Genomic DNA, 20,596 nt, shown 5'->3' with positions numbered 1-20,596 from the left:
TCCTCCATTCCTTGAAAAAAAAAAAAAAGAAGAAGAAAACCCCCAAGAGTGTGGTTATCACAGAAGCCTAGGGAAGACTGAGACAAGGTTAAGCTGGGATAGAAAGAACACTGTCATATCAGTAAGGTAAGAGTGTAGAAACCGGCCGGGAACGGTGGCTCAAGCCTGTAATCCCAGCACTTTGGTAGGCCGAGGCGGGTGGATTACGAGGTCAAGAGATCGAGACCATCCTGGTCAACATGGTGAAACCCCGTCTCTACTAAAAATACAAAACATTAGCTGGGCATGGTGGCACGTGCCTGTAATCCCAGCTACTCAGGAGGCTGAGGCAGGAGAATTGCCTGAACCCAGGAGGCGGAGGTTGCGGTGAGCCGAGATCATGCCATTGCACTCCAGCCTGGGTAACATGAGTGAAACTCCATCTCAAAAAAAAAAAAAAAAAAAAAGAGTGTAGAAACCAGTGTGGAGAAGAAAATACTTAGCAATATGGAAGAACAGAACAGAGACAGACAACTGTCTTCAAATTTCCATCTTACAGAATCATAGCCTGGACTTGCTCCTGAAATAGAAGATTGATCAAACCACAGAAATCTATGCAAATGGAACAAATTTCTAACTAACCAACAAAGAACTGAGTTCCCTTTAAATGCTCAGTTCACAATCACTGACAGTGTTCCAATAGAGTTCATTACTGGTAAAGAAGTTTGATGTTGTCTCTAAAAAAAAAAAAAAAAAAGAATTACATACATAAAATTAACAACAAAGTTAGATGTGATGATTTGAGCTTTCTTTCAACTGAAATAAACTAAATCTGAACTACTTCACATTAAAGGGAACAAAAAGACACAACAAAACAGCTTTTAAATACTTAAGAAATATAAAACATGTCTTAAGTTATTTCTGAACTTACAAAATATTATATTCAATTAATTCTAAGTAAAACACATAAAGATAAAAAGCATTTTTAACTTTGTGAGTCCAAAGTAAAACATTTAATATGATATAAAACCTCTAAAGTCTTCACCAAATTTTATGGTTGATTTTTAGCTGTACTAATTCTGTTTAATGTTATTAAAACCTACCCAACTGAGTTTTCATAATGTTCTACCACTAAATCATAATGTTCTTCATTTCTTTGTTTGCTATATTTTTAAACTTGAAGCACGTAAGTGTATTTGTTTGTTTTAAGGTAGGGCTTAAAAGTTATCTGCAGTGCTGTATATTTTCCATCTGACCCACCGAAGCCACTCTGTAATCTTCTCTACTCTAGTCTGTTCCCTAGGAGCCTCACTTGCATGAAGGTACCAGCAGACCAGGTTAGCTGTGGTTCCCTTCCTTACTGAGGTTCTTCTAGTGATGGCCCCTGTTAGGCAGCTCTCTCACATACCTATAGCTCTTGCTGATTCAGGTAACCACTTCCACTTTTTCCCTCTGTCCCTTTTAGACACCTAGGAGTGTTAACAGTTGTTCCTAGCAAGCTCAGTGTTCCTAGCAAACCTGGCCAACATCACTTGCTGATTTCCCTTAATCTGCCCATACTGTGTAAATAATCCCTTTATTAAATTCTTTTCCATTACAGGGTTCCTGCCAGAATCCTGATTTAAATAGCTGTTATTCAATACAGTAATTATATATTACACTATAATCAGTGGAAAAGATACCTTATGAGAAAACAGCCATGATCACCAGCTTTTACATTTCTTAGTCAAACCAACTAAATTCCCAAGAATCGAAAATAGAAATTACCAACCTAAAAATGTCTGAGAGAAGGAATTCCTTATACATTTTATTAAGATTAATTTCAAAAATCTTGCAATCATCCTTTACACCTTACCCTTTCACATCCCATATCCAATCCATCAATCCTTTCAGGTCTATCTTCAAAATATATCCAAGTTCAACCAATGCTTACCATTTCCACCAGTACTTCTGTGGTCCAAGTTAACCAACATTTCTTTATGAATTTTTCCAACGGCCTTCTAATTTTTCTTTGCCTCTGATTGTCCTCCTCTAGTCTTTTCTCAACAGAGCAACCACATTAATTCTGTTAAAAAATATAACAGAGGAGTTTGGCGCAGTGGCATACACCTGTAATTCCAGCAACTCAAGAGGCTGAAGTGGGTGGATCACTTGAAGCCAGGAGTTTAAGACTAGCCTGGACAACTCTGCAATACTCATCTCTAAAAATAAAAAAATAAAAAACTTAACCAGATGTGGTGGTATGCACCTGTAGTCCTAGCTACTTATTTATTAGGAGGCTGAGATGGGAGGAACCTTTGAGCCCAGAAGTTGGAGGCTGCAGGGGGCCATGACTGCCACTATACTCTACCTTGTGTCAGAAAGCAAGACCTTGGCTCAAAAAAAAAAAGGTATTAATGGATACATTTTTCTAAAAATGGTAAAAATCATGACTCTCAAAGACAGTAAACCAAAATATGTCAAAGATGTTATTTAACTCATTAGTTAATAATGGAATTAGTCAGATGTTACAACTGGTTCAGAGGAACATTCCAAGAACTACATATACATAGGGAATAAAAAGTTCTGAAATAGTCTTACAAATAGATGCAAAACAGGTATATTCACAGGGCAGTAATCAACTGCATTCTACTGGGTGTAATTTATATTTACTTCTATGAATAAGATTTAATTGCATTTGCTAGTTTTTTATTGCAGTAAAATACACATAAAATTTACCATCTTAACTATCCATCATTCATCTCTAATTCTTTTTTTCTTCTCGAGACAGGATCTCACTCTGTCAGCCAGGTGGGAGGGCAGTGATGTGACCATAGCTCACTGCAGTCTTGACGTCCTGGGCTCAAGGGATTCTCCTGTCTCAGCCTCTCAATTAGCTAGGACCACAGGTACATCCCACCATGTCTGGTTAGCTTTTTAATTTTTTTGTAGAGGCGAGGTCTCACTTTGTTGCCTAGGCTTCTTTTCATCTTGTAAAACTGAAACTCTACATCCATTCAACAGTAACTCTCCATTCCCTTTCCCTCTATCCCCTAACAACAACCAACTACTTTCTCTCCGATTTTGACTATACTACCTCCTTCATGTAAGAAGAATCACATAGCATCTGTCTTTGTATGAATGGCTTATTTCACTGAGCATAATCTCTTCAAGGTTCATCCATGTTGTAGCATATTATAGACTTCCCTTCCTTTTTAAGGCTGAATAATACTCCACTGCATGTATATACCACATTTTACTTATCCATTCATCTGTCAATGAACACTTGGGTTGCTTCCACGTTTTGGCTACTGTGTACAAATGGATATGGGTGTACAAATATCTCAAGACCCTGCCTTCAATTCTTTTGGATACACTCAGAAGGTGAATTGCTGCAGCATATGGTAATTCTTTTTTTTTAATTTTTTGAGGAACTGCCATACTCTCCTCCACAGAATCTGTACCATTTTATATTCTCACCAACAGTGAATAAGGTTTCCAGTTTTTCCACATCCTCACCAATATTTGTTACTTTCTGTTTTTTAAAAAAATAGCCATCCTTGGTCAGATGCAGTGGCTCATATCTGCAATCCCAGCACTTTGGGAGGGCGAGGCAGGTGAATCCTGAGGCCAAGAGTTCTAGACCAGCCTGGGCAACAGGGTGAAACCCCATCTCTACTAAAAATACAAAAATTAGCCAGGCATGGTGGTATATGCCTTTAATCTCAGCACTTTGGGAGGCCAGGGCGAGTGATCACTGAGGTCAAGAGTTTGAGACCAGCCTGATCAACAGAGCAAAATCCTGCTCTACTAAAAATTCAAAATATCCCAGGTGTAGTGGTGCATACCTATAGTCCCAGCTACTTGGGAGGCCGAGACATAAGAATTGCTTGAAACTGGGAGGCGGAGGTTGCAGTAAGCCGAGATCATACCACTGCACTCCAGCCTGAACATAGCAACGCTGTCTCAAAAAAACAAAGGTAGGCATCCTACTAAGTGTCATGGTAGTATCTAACTGTAGTTCTGATTTGTATTTCTCTAATAATTGGTGATGTTGAACATCTTTTCATATGCTTACTGGCCTTTGTACATTTTCTTTGGTGTAATGTCTATTAAAGTCCTTGGCCCATTTTTAAATTAGTTTTTGGTTTTGAGTTTCAAGTTTTTTCTTGTATTGTCTGTGTCTTTGGTGTTACATCCAAGACATCACTGCCAAAGCCAATGTCATGAAGATTTGCCTTACACTTGCTTATGAGTTTTATCCTTTTTTTTTTTTTTTTTAAGACAGGGTTTCACCATGTTGGTCAGGCTGGTCTTGAACTCCTGACCTCAGGTGATCCACCCACCTTGGCCTCCAAAGTGCTTGGATTACAGGCATGGATTACTCACCACGCCCGGCGAGTTTTATGCTTTTGATTTTAACTTTTGTATATGGTGCTATGTGAAGGTCTAACTTTATTATTTTGTAGGCAGATACCCAGTTTTTCCAGCATCACTTCTTGAAGAGATTGTCCCCTTCCCATTGAATAATCTTGGCACCACTGTCAAAAATTATTTGACTATATATACACATGTATATACACAAGTTTTGAAATATATATGTGTATATATATGTATGTATGTGTTTTTGTGTGTGTGTGTATATATATATATATGTATATACATACATACACATATACATATATGGGTTTATTTCTAGGTTTTTTTTTTTTTTGAGACAGAGTCCTGCACTGTTGTCCAGGCTAGAGTGAAGCAGTGTGATCTCGGGTTACCAAAACCTCCGCTTTCTGGGTTCAACTGACTCTCCTGCCTCAGCCTCCCAAGTAGCTGGGATTACAGGTGTCCACCACTGCATCCAGCTAATTTTTTATATTTTTAGTAGAGACGAGGGTTTCACCATGTTGGCCAGGCTCGTCTCAAACTCCTGACCTCGTGACTCACCCGCTTCGACCTCCCAAAGTGCTGGGATTACAGGCATAAGCCACCATGCCCATCCTATTTCTGGACTCTCTATTCTATTCCATTGGACTATATGTCTGCCTTTATGCCAACAACATGCTATTTTGATTACTGTAGCTTTGTAGCAAGTTTTGAAATCAGCAAGTGTGAGTCATCATCTTTGTTCTTCTTTTTCAAGATTGTTGTAGCTATTGAGAGTCCCTTGATTTTCCATATAAATTGTAGAATAGGTTTTTCTAATTTTGCAAAAATCATCCTTGAGGTTTTGATAGGAATTGCACTGACACGGTAGATTATTTTGAGTAGTATTCACATCTTAACACTATTAAGGTTTCCAATTCATGAAAATCAGATGTTTTTCTGTTTATTTACTTTAATTTCTTTGAGTAATGTTTTATAGTTTTCATCATAAAAATCTTTTACTTCTTTGGTTAATTTGTATTTTATTCTTTTTCATGCTATTGTAAATGAAATTGTTTTCTTAATTTCCTTCGTATTGTTCATTGTTAGTAGATGAAAATGCTAACTCTTTAGGGTTTTCTACATATAAGATCCTATCATCTATAAACAGAGTTCACTTTTTGCAATTGGTTGCCTTTTCTTTCTTTTTCTTACCTAATTGCTCTTACCTAATACTGGATAGACCATCCAGTATTTACTAGAATTGGTGAAGGTGGGAATCCTTGCATTCTTCCTGATCTTAGAGGAAAATGTTTCAGTCTTTCACCATTGAATATGACATTCACTGTATTTTTCATATATGGCTTTTACTATGTTGAAGTAGTTTCCTCTTATTTCTTTCCTTTTCTTTACCCAAGCTGGAGTGCAGTGGCATTACCTTGGCTCACTGCAACCTCCTTCTCCCGAGTTCAAGCGATTCTCCTGCCTTAGCCTCCTGAGTAACTGGAATTACAGGTGTGTGCCACTATACCCAACTAATTTTTATATTTTTAGTAAAGATGAGGTCTCACCATGTTGGCCAGGCTGGTATCAAATTCCTGACCTCAAGTGACCTGCCCACCTCAGCCTTCTAAAGTGTTAGGATCACAGGCATGAGCCACCACATCTAGCTCCTTTTACTTCTAGTTTTAGTGTTTTTTTTTTTTTTTTTTTTTTTCATGAACAGATGCTGAATTTTGTCAAATGTTTTTTCTGTATCAATTGACATGATCATGTGTTTTTTTTCCATTCATTCTTTTAATGTGTACATTATGTTGAACAATTTTCATATGTTGAACCATTCCTGCATTCCAGGAATAAATCCCACTTGATCATGGTATAAATCCTACTTATATGCTGCTGAATTTGGTTTTGCTGGTATTTTGTTGAGGATTTTCACATCAAAGTTTATGATTCAATTGCATTTTTCATAACAGTTTTGTTAAGTTCCAGTACTCTTAAAGCAACAACAACAACAAACAAACAAAAAAAAGCTTTCCCCTCAAAATGACAGATAAACTCAATGGTTGAGCTAGACAGGACACCCACTCACCATTTTTTGTTTATTTCAAAGTGGTTCATAATTTTTCCTGACAAAATCCTGCAATGGCTCCCCCTATTGCTCTGAGAATAAAAATTAAAGACTTTTTTCAGCGGTCTCTATGAGATCCTAAATTTTTTAGTATCATTTTCTGCCCCTGCTGTTCCACTACTGATCATGTAGTTTAAAATTCTTCACTCTCTATACTCTGCCCCAGCCACAACGGCCTCCTTGTTGTTTCTAGAATATACTAAGTATGTTCCTATCTCAGGTCCTTTGCAACTACTGTTCTTTGTACCTGTAATGCTCTTCTACCAGATAGCAGCATAGTTTGTTCCTTTATTTGCTTCAGGTTTTTGCTCAAAGATCAATTTATTAAAGAATTTTCCTGAGCACTCTACATATGAAATAGATAAACCCTTACCCACTAGCCCATGATGTTACAGCCTTTTCCTCTTTCCCTACTACACTGTTCTCCAAATGACTTACCACCAAGTGGCATACTACATATTGACTTGTTTTTTTATTCCTTATCTCTTCACTCCAATGCCACCACGAAATGTAAACTCTATAGTGGCAAAGACTTTGTTTTGTTCACTGATATATCCTTGGTGCCTGAAGAGTGCCAGACACATATTAAATGCTTAATAAGTTTTGGTTGAATGAATATCAGATATTGTTTAAAAATAGCAACACATATATACATAAAATTTGTTCCTGAATTTCTGCAATGTACAAACATGTCAATAACATTACAACCAAATGCTTTTCCATTTTTACTTATTAACGTATGATACTTAATGGTTACTTATTGAGATGACTTCTAAAAATGGGGCTCAAAATTATCACTTAGATTTGTCTGTACACTGACAGCTATCTCACGAAAAATAATTTGAAATTTAAGATACAGTATCACAAAATTTCTTTTAGAAGCACTGCTACCATGTTGTTATCAAAATGAGTAAGTATACTCAGAAGACTGAAGTAGTACCAGATGTTTTCCTTTTTGTACTACAGATCCAAAAACTGTCATTTGGATTATAGTTATCATAACAGATGTAACTCCTGCAGACTCTATCTGGGTCAACTGCCTAAAAGTCATTATCCAAGCTACATCATTTCCTCGAAGCTAGGTCACTCCTTGATGTTTTGCAGTCCTGGGATGGACCTGGGTGAAGTTGAAGATACTCTAGGATTGAGACAACTGTTTATGTTGGATTTCTCATCCTAAAGCTTTTCCTAAGCTCTTTTAATTTCTAACATTAAAAGGTACCTAATACTAACTAGGATTTACTTTGAGTACCACTTGGACTACCTGCTACATGTAATTCCAATACCAACAACTTTGATCTACTGAATGTAGTTATTTGTGAAAATAGAAATATGGTTATATATGGTAGAAAGTATAAGTCTGGAACATCACAGACCAATGAAATAATGGTTACATACAAACAATATTAAATATTTTCTTTCTTTACATACGCCGATTCATTCAAACATTCGTTTAAAAAATAAAAAATTTTAAAGCTAGCCTTTTTTCTTCTTTAATCTATAAATACAGTCATCCCTTGGTATACATGGGGGATTGGTTCCAGGACCCTCTTTGATACCAAAAGCAGTGAATTCTCAAGTACCTTATATAAAATGGCATATATGCATATAATCTACCCACATCTTCCTATATACTTTAACCTCTAGATTACTTACAGTACAAATGCAATCTAAATAGTTATTACACCGTATTGTATTATTTTTTATATTGCTTTCTATTTCAAATATTTTCAACCCACGGCTGACTGAATTTGCAGATGAGGAACCTATGGATACGAATGACCAACTACAAATCAAAGATAAAGGCATCATAAAGTAAGGCTTTAAGTTCCTCTAGTTGATAAGCCTGAACCTGTGTAAGACTGGGCCTGACAGCATGCATATTTTCAATTTTTAATTAGAATGCTGTAAATTAATATGTTTGATATACCAAGTATCTGTCAGTAGAGAAAAATACTCAGAACACATACCCTGCCACCTGTATCTGGTTTTGGAGGCAAAAAATTCTCCTAATATATGGCCCTGATAATACTTGCTTTAATAATAAAAGTTAATCAAATCATCTTTCAAGTGTGTCAGGAAAAATTATTCTGCAAACGGAGAAATAACTTATTTGAAACCAGTATCTCTCTTTAAATTGTTAAAAATGTATTAGGATTGTATCAAAGAATAAGAAGACTTTTAATATAAAGTTACTAGATTTATATCAAAACCACTTCCCCTGAATTAACAATAATACAGTGTTACTTTTGTTGTTGTTGTTGTTATTGCTTGTTTTTTGAGACAAGGTTTCATTCTCTCACCCAGGCTTGAGTGCAGTGGTGCAGTCTCGGCTCACTGCAACCTCCACCTCCAGGGATCAAGGGATCCTCCTGCCTCAGTCTCCCAAGAAGCTGAGACTACTGACACATGCCATGGCGCCTGGCTAATTTTTGCATTTTTAGTAGTGAAGTAGTTTCGCCATGTTGCCCAGGCTGGTCTCAAACTCCCAGGCTCAAGTGATCTACCTGCCTCAGCTTCCTGAAGTGCTAGGATTATAGGTGTGAGCCAGTACACCTGGCCCAATGTTACTTTTGTGCCAGCGACTATACTAGAATATGGACTAACTGGGCCTAATAATATTAACACTATATTCTTTATTTTTCCAGAGTGGGCCAAACACACACACATACACACACTTTCTTTAAAACAAAAACAGTTAAATTATACATTCTAAGGTATAGTGTCAATATTTTCATAAGACTTTTGGTTACCTTGAAATTTAAAAATTTGAAATACTAAAGTAGTTAAGATTTTAATAAATGCAACTTTCTACCATTTGTGTGAGTAGGCTTTCAGATGACAGCAAATGCAACATAATAAATGCTGGGCCTGTCTGTAAGAACTGGTTATTTGATATCCTCTTTTACTAAATTTTTTAAAACGTGGGTTGCTCCAAGGGTAATATGCATTTAAGAGTGGGATGTAAGCTAAAATATAATAAAATTGCAAAGTACGTGACTTCTCAGTTTAAAAAAATATTTGAGGGACTAAGTTTTGTTGTGTTTTTTTAAAAACAAACTTCATTACATTTAGTCACCATGTCTCCTAAGGACCCTCTTGGCAGTAACAATTTTTCAGATTTTTCTTGTTTTTGATAACCCTGACTGTTTTCAGCAGCATTGGTAAAGCACATTGTAGAATGCCTCTCCTCTCTTGGAACTTGATGCTTTTCTCTTAATTAGACTGGGAGTATGGGATTTGGGGAGGAGGATCACAGAGATAAAGTACCATTTTTATCATATCATAGCCCTTGAAACATATTATCAACATGACTTATCACTGTTGCTGTTACCCCAGACAACCTACCTAGCTGTCAGGTTTCTCCACTGTGAAGTTACTTCTCCCCAAACTCTTCTCCATACTACACTTCTTGGAAGGAAAGCATGCACAGCCCACACTTAAGGATTAGACAGTTGTGTTTCACCATGACAAAGGTGGAGTGCTGACATACATTATTTAGAGTTCTTCTGTACAGGAGATTTGTCTCGTCTCTGTTTATTTATGTATTCAATCATTTGTTCGTACCAGTATCAGCCCATGGATATTTATTTTATACTCTGGGTTATAATTCAATACTACTTTACACTTATTTTCTTGTTCGAATTATTCCAACTTTGATCATTGTGAGCTCTTTCAGGCCGCTCCTATGCCCTTTTGACATAGTCCCATTTTGTTGGGTTTTGTTAAAGCCCTTCCTTATTTTTTTGGCACTACCAGATGTTCTAAGTTGATTTTATCTATTTCTTGTCCCAGTCCTAGATTGGGCCATTTCTCCAAGAAATTCTGGTCTTTTTAAAGGAGAACCGTACAAATTCAGCATCCCTAATTGAAAAATCTGAGAATTTTTGAGCCAACATGACACCAGAGGAGGAAAATTTCACACCTGAACTCACATGATGGATGCACAAAATTATTTAAAATAGTCTATAAATCACCTTCAGGCTCTGTGTATAAGGTATACATGAAACATAAATAAATTTCATGTTTAGACTAGAGTCCCACCCCCAAGATATCTCATTATGTATATGCAAATATTTTGAAATCCAAAAAGAAAACCCCTGAAATCTGGCTGGGCACAGTGGCTCACACCTGTAATCCCAACACTTTGGGAGGCCAAGGCGGGCAGATCATGCGGTCAGGAAGTCGAGACCAGCCTGGCCAGCATGGTGAAATCCTATCTCTACTAAAAATACAAAAATTGCTAGGCATGGTGGTACGTGCCTGTACTTCCATCTACTGGGGAGGCTGAGGCAGGACAATCAATTGAACCCAGGAGGCAGAGGTTGCTGTGAGCCAAGATTGTGCCACTGCACTCCAGCCTGGGCAACAGAGTGACTTCTAGGTTTAAAAAAATACTTGAGGGACTAAGTTTTCTGGTTTTTTAAAACACAAATTTTGAAACTCTGTCTCAAAACAAAACAAAACAAAACACCCTGAAATCCACAACACATCAATCCCAAGCATTTAGGATAAGGATAAGGATAATCAACTTGTATTGGAAAACAAAATTTAGGTTCTTGGGGTGCTCATGTTACTGGGGTGTCATTTCATCTAGAAGGGCTTCTGTGTTTAAATTTTATGTTATTTTGGGGGGAACTTGCGTAACAAAATATAGAAATAAACTCGTGCAAAATAGGCTAGGTCTATGGAGTTTAAAAATTAATACAACTATAGATAGGTATTTATCATCTCATAAAAAGTGATAATGTGCCTTGAAAATAAAGCATATCCTTCACTCACTTTTGAATGGGCTTGTTTGTTTTTTTCTTGTAAATTTGTTTTAGTTCTTTGTAAATTCTGGATATCAGCCCTTTGTCAGATGGGTAGACTGCAAAAATTTTTTCCCATTCTGTTGGTTGCCGATTCACTCTGACTGTTTCTTTTGCCGTGCAGAAGCTGTGGAGTTTAATTAGGTCCCATTTGTCTCTTTTGGCTTTTGTTGCCAATGCTTTTGGTGTTTTGGTCATGAAGTCCTTGCCTATGCCTATGTCCTGAATGGTTTTGCCTAGATTTTCTTCTAGGGTTTTTAAGGCGTTAAGTCTTATGTTTAAGTCTTTAATCCATCTGGAGTTAATTTTAGTGTACGGTGTCAGGAAGGAATCCAGTTTCTGCTTTCTGCACATGGCTGGCCAGTTTTCCCAACACCATTTATTAAACAGGGAATCCTTTCCCCATTGCTTGTTTTTGTCAGGTTTGTCAAAGATTGGACGGTTGTAGATATGTTGTGTTGCCTCCGAGGCCTCTGTTCTGTTCCACTGGTCTATATCTCTGTTTTGGTACCAGTATCATGCTGTTTTTATTACTGTAGCCTTGTAGTATAGTTTGAAGGCTGGTAGTGTGATGCCTCCCACTTTGTTCTTTTTGCTTAGAATTGACTTGGCTATGCGGACTCTCTTTTGGTTCCATACGAAATTTAAGGTGCTTTTTTCCAGTTCTGTGAAAAAGGTCATTGGTAGCTTGATGGGGATAGTGTTGAATCTGTAAATTACTTTGGGCAGTGTGGCCATTTTCATGATATTGATTCTTTCTAACCACGAACATGGAATGTTTCTCCATCTGTTTGTGTCCTCTCTTATTTTGTTGAGCAGTGGATTGTAGTTCTCCTTGAAGAGGTCCTTTACGTTCCTTGTTAGTTGTATTCCTAGGTATTTTATTCTCTTTGTAGCAATTGTGAATGGCAGTTCGTTCTTGATTTGGCTCTCTTTAAGTCTGTTATTGGTGTATAGGAATGCTTGTGAGTTTTGCACATTGATTTTGTATCCTGAGACTTTACAAAAGAAGACATACATGAGGCCAACAAACATATGAAAAAATGCTCATCATCACTGGTCATTAGAGAAATGTAAATCAAAACTATATTGAGATACCATCTCATCACGCCAGTTAGAATGGTGATCATTAAAAAATCTAGAGGCAACAGATGCTGGAGAGGATGTGGATAAACAGGACACTTTTACACTGTTGGTGGGAGTATAAATTAGTTCAACCACTGTGGGAGACAGTGTGGCGATTCCTTAAGGACCTAGAAATAGAAATGCCATTTGAGCCAGCAATCCCATTACTGGATATATATCCAAAGGATTATAAATTGCTCTACTATAAGGACACATACACACGAATGTTCATTGCAGCACTGCTTACAATAGCAAAGACCTGGAACCAACCCAAATGCCCGTCGATGATAGACTAGATAGGGAAAATGTGGCACATATACACCATGGAATATTATGCAGCCATCAAAAATGATGAGTTCGTGTCCTTTGCAGGGACATGGATGAACCTGGAAACCATCATTCTCAGCAAACTGACACAAGAGCAGAAAATCAAATACCCCCATGTTCTCATTCACAGGCGGTTGTTGAACAATGAGAACACATGGACACAGGGAGGGGAGCACTACACACTGGGGTCTGTTGGGCGGGAAAGGGGGGAGCAACAGTGGGGGGTGGGGAGTTGGGGAGAGATAGCATGGGGAGAAATGCCAGATATAGGTGAAGGGGAGGACGGCAGCAAATCACACTGCCATGTGTGTACCTATGCAACAATCTTGCATGTTCTTCACATGTACCCCAAAACCTAAAATGCAATAAAAAACAATTTAAAAAAAAATGCATCTGTACAAGGGAAATTAAATTTTTCAAAAATATAAATGTAAGACATGCCATTTTTGTTGCAAAAAGAAAAGGTGAGAAATGCATAATGTCAGGAATAAAAGAGGAAGTTCAGTAGGATCCATCTTAATTCAAATAGACATGAAGTCAGTTGGTTAAGGCAGGAAATGAAAACACGCATACCACCCCTCACAAGCCCCTACCTTAAACATTTTATTTTAGCTTAAAAATATAAAAAAACATGAATTCACCAAACTTAAGGCTAGGGCCTTTTTTTGTTGTTAACGTGAGACTACTGATTGAAATTCTGTATTATGTCTCTCATACAAACCTTACCTAATTTGTATGTTATTTGAAATGAATCAAGGAATTCTATTTTGGTAACACGGTAGATGTCCAGACTGGCTCTACTGCTGGAATCTACAATGCTATATATATGTATTTTTAATTTTATTATTAAACGTTTTCCTAATTTGGCACAAATGTAAGAAGCTATGAAAGATGGCTCTTGACTTTAAGGTACTCACAATGCTGCTTAGAAAACTGCAGACTGCGGGAGACAGACTATATAGTTGAAGACTGCCTTGCATGCAGTTGAAAAATCCCAAATCCACAAAGTACAAATGAATGAGCAGTAAATCTACCTTGTAGAAAGTGACAGCAAGTAAACTTGCCTGCTTGACCTTGATGCCGGTAGAAAGGAAATCTCCTGTGAGAATTTATAACTATAAGCCAGCTCTTAAATGAGTTTGTGGAGATGAAAAAGGATGAAAAGGCATAAGTAACATGGAAAATAGACTATATGTCTAATTAGAGTTATAGAAGAAGAAAATAGGAGGCATTATTCAAGAAGATAATGGTTAAGAATTTTCCACAATTATTCAAAGACATTATTATTATTCTTAGATCCAAGAGGCCCAAAGAATCCCAAGTGGGATTACAGAAAATAAAATAATGAAATGAAAAAAATGACACCTCAGTACCTTATACAAAACTGCAAAGCAGTAAATGGGAAGGAAAAAAAAAAGGCTTAAAACAGCCAAATAAAAGAGTGATTACTTACAAAGGAAGGGCAATTAAGGCTTCTCAACAGCAATACTGGCAGTCAAAGGACCGGAATAATGTCTTCAATATGATTAGAAAACAGAATTCTACACACAAAGAAACTACCTTTCAAGAATGAAAACGAAATAAAGACAAAAGAATGAAATGAAAATGAAAATGAAATAAAGAAAAAAGTGTCCTTTTCACCAAAGGATCTTCACTAAAGGAAATTATAAATAATGTACTTCAAATAGAAAAAAAATTATCATAGAAGAAAGGTCTCAGATCCAAAAATGAACAATGAGCCAAGAAAAGAGTAAATAGGTAAATAAATTTAAACAAAGGTTTACTACCTAAAACAGTAATTGGTCTAAAATTCTGTATGTGTGCACAAAAGGAATATGCCAAAACTAAGATAATAGACAGCAATGTTATAGGTTGGGAGGTGAACAACCAGAGCATTCTAAGTTACTCTATTACTCACGAATAGGTTAAAGATACTGATTAATTTGGACTTTTCTAAGAAAATATCCATGTTAAAATAACCACAGAAACCACTAAAAGAATAAATAATACATTAATTATAAACAAATATACATGTATGCAAGGTATGGAGAGGAGATGGAATGAGACAAACATATATGCCTAAATCAATACAAAAAAGACTGGCGAGAATGAGAGAGAGGAATAATTGGATAAACAGAAAAACCACAGAAGGGGATAGAAATATACATAAATCAGAGCTGCATATGGTGGCTCACATCTGTAATTCCAACACTGTGGGAGGCCAAGACAGGAGGAATGCTTGAGTCCAGGAATTCAAGACCAACTTAGGCAACACAGTGGAATACCATCTCTACAAAAAATTTAAAAATTGGCCAAGCACAGTGGCGTATGCCTGAAGTCCCAGCTACTTGAGAGGCTGAGGTAGGAGGATCGCTTGAGCCCAGCGCATAGAAGTTAGAGTGAGCCATGATCATGCCACTGTACTCCGTCAAGTCTGGGCAACAGAGCAAGATCTTGTCTCAAAAAAGAAAAAAAAAAATCTAAACCTATAGTAATTACAACTGACTAAAATTCCCCATTTAAAAAATAAAGATTGTTATTCAGAACAAAAATAAAACTCAACCTTATTCTATTTCCAAAACTCAAACCCAAATACATGGAAAACTAAAGAATGAAAATACTGGCTGTGTGTGATGGCTCATGCCTGTAATCCCAGCATTTTGGGAGGCCGAGGCAGGCGGATCGCCAGCGGTCAGGAGGTTGAGACTGGCCTGGCCAACATGGTGAAAACCCATCTCTACTAAAAAAAACAAAAATTAGCCAGGCGTGGTGGTGCGTGCCCGTAATTGCAGCTACTCAAGAGGTTGAGGCATGAGAATGGCCTGAAGCCAGGAGGTAGAGATTGCAGAGGGCTGAGATCACACCACTACATTCCAGCCTAGTGACAAAGTGACACTTTGTCTCAAAAAAAAAAAAAAGAAAATACTATATTAACCAAAAGAAAACTAAAGTAGCTGCATTAATCCAATAAAACAGCAATAATAACAATTAAAAAAAAAACTGTAAAGCTAAAAGCGTTTTTAGATAGAGGTCCCTTTCCTAAGGATAAAAATTCAATTCAAGGGAAAGATAAAACAGTTCTAAATTCTAAATTGTGTCATTATGTTGGGTTATTATTAATGTATTTAGTAGCATACATTCAAAATAAATAAAGCAAAAATTAACACATCTACAAGGAGAAACTGACAAACCTATTGCCATGGTGAGAGACATTAATTACCATGTCTTCCTTAGTAGAGAAACTGATAAATCAGTTCCCAAATAAAACCAAACCTGAATCCAAAACAAAACCAAGACAGAGAAGATATGAATAGAACAACTAACAAGTTCTTGGACATAAGTGTAACACCGTACTTAATAACTGAAAAATTTGCATTCTTTCCAAATACACATGAACATTTATAAAAACTAGCCATATTCTAGGTGGGAGGTTTGCTTGAGCATGGGAGGTCAAATTATTTTAATCCTTTCATTTCCCTCCATATTTTTATAAATTAATCACTTAAACAGCAGTCATTTCAAAGCAAATAGACTATCTGATTATGAAAAATAATATGATGCTGGTATAATAAAGGGCTGTCACTGTTCCATCTACTTCACATCTTAAATATACCACATTTATGCCCTCATTTAAGATCAACACATCATTGTAGGGAGTTAGAAGAAAAGATAACAAAAAGAACACATTTCATTTAAGTATCTACATCAATGCATATATCTAGATCTCATTTCAAGTATTAGTAATGGCACCCATAGTAAAATCTTAACAGCATCTCAGGTAAGCGGGATGTTAGTTTGACTCTTGTCACTGTCCTTGAATCATTATTTTTACCAAATTGGCTACTTATTTGTCAGACATACTCAGAACCTATCTTTGGATGCCTCAAGGATAAAAAACACTCAGTTTTTTAAAAAGAAGAAATGGAACAAGTAGACAACACATTTTTAGGGCTTTCCAAATAATTCTGAAATTAAAGTGCCAAGAAATACATAATTACAAGGAACACATCATGTACTTGGGGACTATTAATATTGTATATGTGACTAAAAAGGATAAATTGGAAAGAACATTATTCCAAGATAATTTTTAAAAAAACAATAAAAATATGTATCTATCAAGCAAAATAAATTCATTCCCATTTCATCTACCAACAAAGCACTGTCTATAACTTTAACCCCAAACACACACACACATACAAGGCAGACCTTTTCCATCTAAACTGTAAGCCTCTGGCTTACATGAAAACAAAATGATTTTAACCACACACAAGCTCCAGCACTCAGGCTTGTAGTTTCTACATGCTGCCCACACAGCACTTTGTGAGCATGTGATTAGGAGGAATGATGCACAATCACACCACATTCCTTCCCTCGGCTCACACAAGAACTTGCCCTCTCAGCTGCATTCTTCTCCAAACAGCCATGGTCACCTTAGCAACCCTGTACTCCTAATATGGACAGCTGGTCCATTTAAAGTCAGTCCTTCTTGGCAGGGAAAATGCTTGTTCTTCAAATTGGGGGAGAGAGGAGAGGTTTTCCTTTCAATACACATTACAGGGGTTGATTTAACTTGATCAGCACTTTTGTTCTGTGGCAGCAATTTGTGTTGAGTTTCAACTTATTCTGAATTTTGTTTTGTTTTTTAATCTAAAAGCACGTAGCTGGAAAAATAAAATCCAGCCAGCTCATAGGGAGCTCTAAGAGTGGAACATGAAACAAAAAGGTATCTAAAATAAATGTTCTTTCATAAAACTATAAAACAATCCACATTTTTATATATTACATACAACCTCAGTGAAAATGAACTGTAACACCTAAAGCCCTAATGCACAGTAAGAAATCAGAGTCAGAAGACCCACCTCTTTTTAATATAATAGTATATTTTTGAACAACAAAAACACTGCTAAACTTCAAAGTCCCATAAACTCCAAGGAGACTATTAATCTGCATTTCTGTATTCCACCACCTACATGTGAAATCTCTCACAGTCGTTCCACAGGCTTAAATGTAAGCTAGATGTAAGCCAAGTGGTTACTATTATACATCTGAAGACCCTTCAGACCTAAAATGACCCAGAATAGCACTGGATTACTCAAAACTAATCTAAATCTCTGCCTCTAAAAGTAAAGCAGGGTGTGAACCAAACTAAGCCTTTTAGGACAGAAGATACTGGTTTATAAACCAGTATACCTGATTTTCACACTACAAACAAATAATTTGGGGGGAGGGGATTACTATATAAAAAACACAAGATCAAATTGCTCATTTCATCCCCTTGAAGAAATTCTAATTTCCCACCCATCAAACTACACACATAACCTTTATGTAAACAGGCATGCTCAAAACTAGAAATACGGCCGAGCACGGTGGCTCACACCTGTAATCTCAGCACTCTGGGAGGCTGTGGTGGGTGGATCACCTGAGGTTGGATACCAGGATGACCAGTATGGAGAAACCCCATTTCTACCAAAAATACAAAATTAGCCATACATGGTGGTGTATGCCTTTAATCCCGGCTACTCAAGAGGCTGAGGCAGGAGAATCGCTTGAACTTGCGAGGTGGAGGTTGTGGTAAGCCAAGGTCATACTATTGCACTCCAGCCTGGGCAAAAAGAGCGAAACTTTGTCTCAAAAAAACAACTAGAAATGAACAAAGATGGACCCAATCCATATTAATTTAAAATGCTCCTTTGACTACAACCTACGGTATTCATTGCTTATATTTTTGTCATATATATGTGTTTTATAAACTTCTCAGGCTATGAGGTTCTTCCTGGTTAGAAACAACTTCTTTCAATTTAAGACTATCCTGGTAATTATACCTTTTATACATAGGTATATATATTATGCGCCCATAATCTCAGCTACTGAGGGGGTTGAGACACAAGAATCACTTCAACACAGGAGATGGGGGTTGCAGTGAGCCGAGACTGCGCCACTGCACTCCAGCCTGGGTAACGGAGCAAGATTTCATTACCCACGCCCCCCCGCCCCCGCAAAAAAAAAAAAAAAGAAAGAAAAGAAAAGAAAAGAAGATACTATACTAACCAAAAGAAAACTACAGTAGCTGTATTAATCCAAGAAAACAGCAATAATAACAATTAAAAAAAAAAAAAACTGCTAGGCTAAAAGTTTTTAGACAGTGCCCTTTCATCATGATAAAAATTCAATTCAACAAAAAGATAAAACACAGGTGGACCAAATCCATATTAATAAAAGCTCTTTCGACCAAGGCCTACAGTATTCATTGCTTATAAGGTAATGTGAATAAGCAGTATAAGATTAGAAAAAGAACCTAAAGCCAATCCTACTGCTGTTTTCCTCATTTGTAAAATGACAATACTATCTATTCTATTTACGCAGTGTGGTAACATAACAATGTAAGAATAATTAAATTACTACGCCATACAAAAGACTCGAAAATTAAAGAAATTGGAGAAAAGGACTATGTTACCCGATGTATTTTATTTTTAAAAGAGGATGGAGGAAATATTCAACAATGAATAGACTAACAAGTCAATATCAACTTCAGTACTTTCTGGTTTTCCCACCAAAGATCTTATAAATATTTAAGTGTTGATACATAAATTACTGCTTCTTTTAAAAAGCCCTAATCTTGGCTTCACTTTTGGCAGATGTGTGAATTCCCTTCTTCCTATAGTTTGAATGTGTCCCTTCCAAAATTTAGATGCTGAAATTTAATGGTCAATGTGATAGTATTAAGAGGCGGGATCTTTAGGAGGTAATCAGGTAATGAGGACTCCTTTCTCATGAACTAATTAAAGCCTTTATAAAAGAAGTTTTGCATGCTCAGCATGAGTTTTACTTGCCCTCCACCTTCCACCATGCAAGGACACAGCATTCCTCCCCTCTGGAGGATGCAACTCTCACCAGACAATCAAATCTGTCAGCCCCTAAGAGAGCTTCTATGAACCTTCTACTCCTCCAAGACACATAGGCAATGTCCACTGAGTAAAAGATAAATGACCCCCGATGGAAGAACTTTTTTCCTAAAATGGATAAACCCACTTAATAAGCTCTGACCATGAGAAGCAGTATCTGAATTTTAAAGATGGTTACTTTGATCATACCCTTTAATCCTAAATTCAAACAAGATGATCTATGTCTTGCTAGCAAATTCTGACATAGTAGAACGGTAGTTAATAAATTAGTGAGAATCTTGTAATAATCAAGAAAATACATTAAATAAATACATGGAAACAAATGTTTAAAAATCAAGAGTAATTAAGCCTTACTCAACTATATTGGTTTTGTTACTATATTTACAATTTCTTACCTTGTGGAATTCTCTTCTGAGAAAAACAGATACAATTTTGTTCCTAAAAAATTTTCAGGTAGAAAGTTGAAATGTTAGTTTCAAGACAGTCTATTGAAAAGGAAAAGTTACAAATGCTAACATGGTACATTCAGAATATTATGACATGACATTTTATATTACAAAAGCTTGAGAGACAGTTGGTCTCTAATAACAAAAGTATGTGTTATAAAAAAAACTTAGAAAATGTATTACTTTTGTTATTTCAAAAATACTTATTCTATTCACTATATGTCAAGTCATTTTGCTAGGTACATGATGATATGTGGCAATTTTTATATTCTAAAAGAGCTGTAAGTCAAATAGGTTTTACTCTAAGACTTGATGTTCTGAAGGGTACTTTTTTTTTTTTTTAGGTGTAATTCATATAAGGTAAAATGTATTTCTTTAAAGTGTTTTTTTAAACATATTCACAAAGTTTGCAACCATCACCACGTCATCTAATTGCAGAATATTTTCACCACTCCAATAAGAAACCCCAAACTGAAGGGTATACTTTTAATCCTAGGGAGAAACATATGAAACAAATTTAATTTTTAAAAAATATGC

At 36.4% G+C, this 20,596-nt stretch overlaps 1 protein-coding gene across 3 annotated transcripts in view; it reads right to left on the bottom strand.

Moving 5' to 3' along the window:
• FRS2 (fibroblast growth factor receptor substrate 2) overlaps window positions 1–20,596 on the bottom strand; it is a 113,565-nt gene that overhangs the window by 32,436 nt on the left and 60,533 nt on the right. For 2 of the 3 annotated variants that reach the window (XM_032295302.1, XM_032295310.1), the window contains exon 3: window positions 20,009–20,051. The exons of the other annotated variant lie outside the window; for it this stretch is intronic. The gene's annotated coding sequence lies outside the window, so the exon portion shown is untranslated. The remainder of the gene's footprint in view (window positions 1–20,008; window positions 20,052–20,596) is intronic. 3 annotated transcript variants of the gene reach the window in all.

The sequence above is a fragment of the Sapajus apella genome, unplaced genomic scaffold, assembly GCF_009761245.1.
Source record: "Sapajus apella isolate SASKATOON/1434 unplaced genomic scaffold, GSC_monkey_1.0 scaffold2, whole genome shotgun sequence".
NCBI lineage: Eukaryota > Metazoa > Chordata > Mammalia > Primates > Cebidae > Sapajus > Sapajus apella.
Note: the sequence above shows the minus strand (reverse complement) of the source record. Positions and strands in the feature narration are given on the sequence as shown.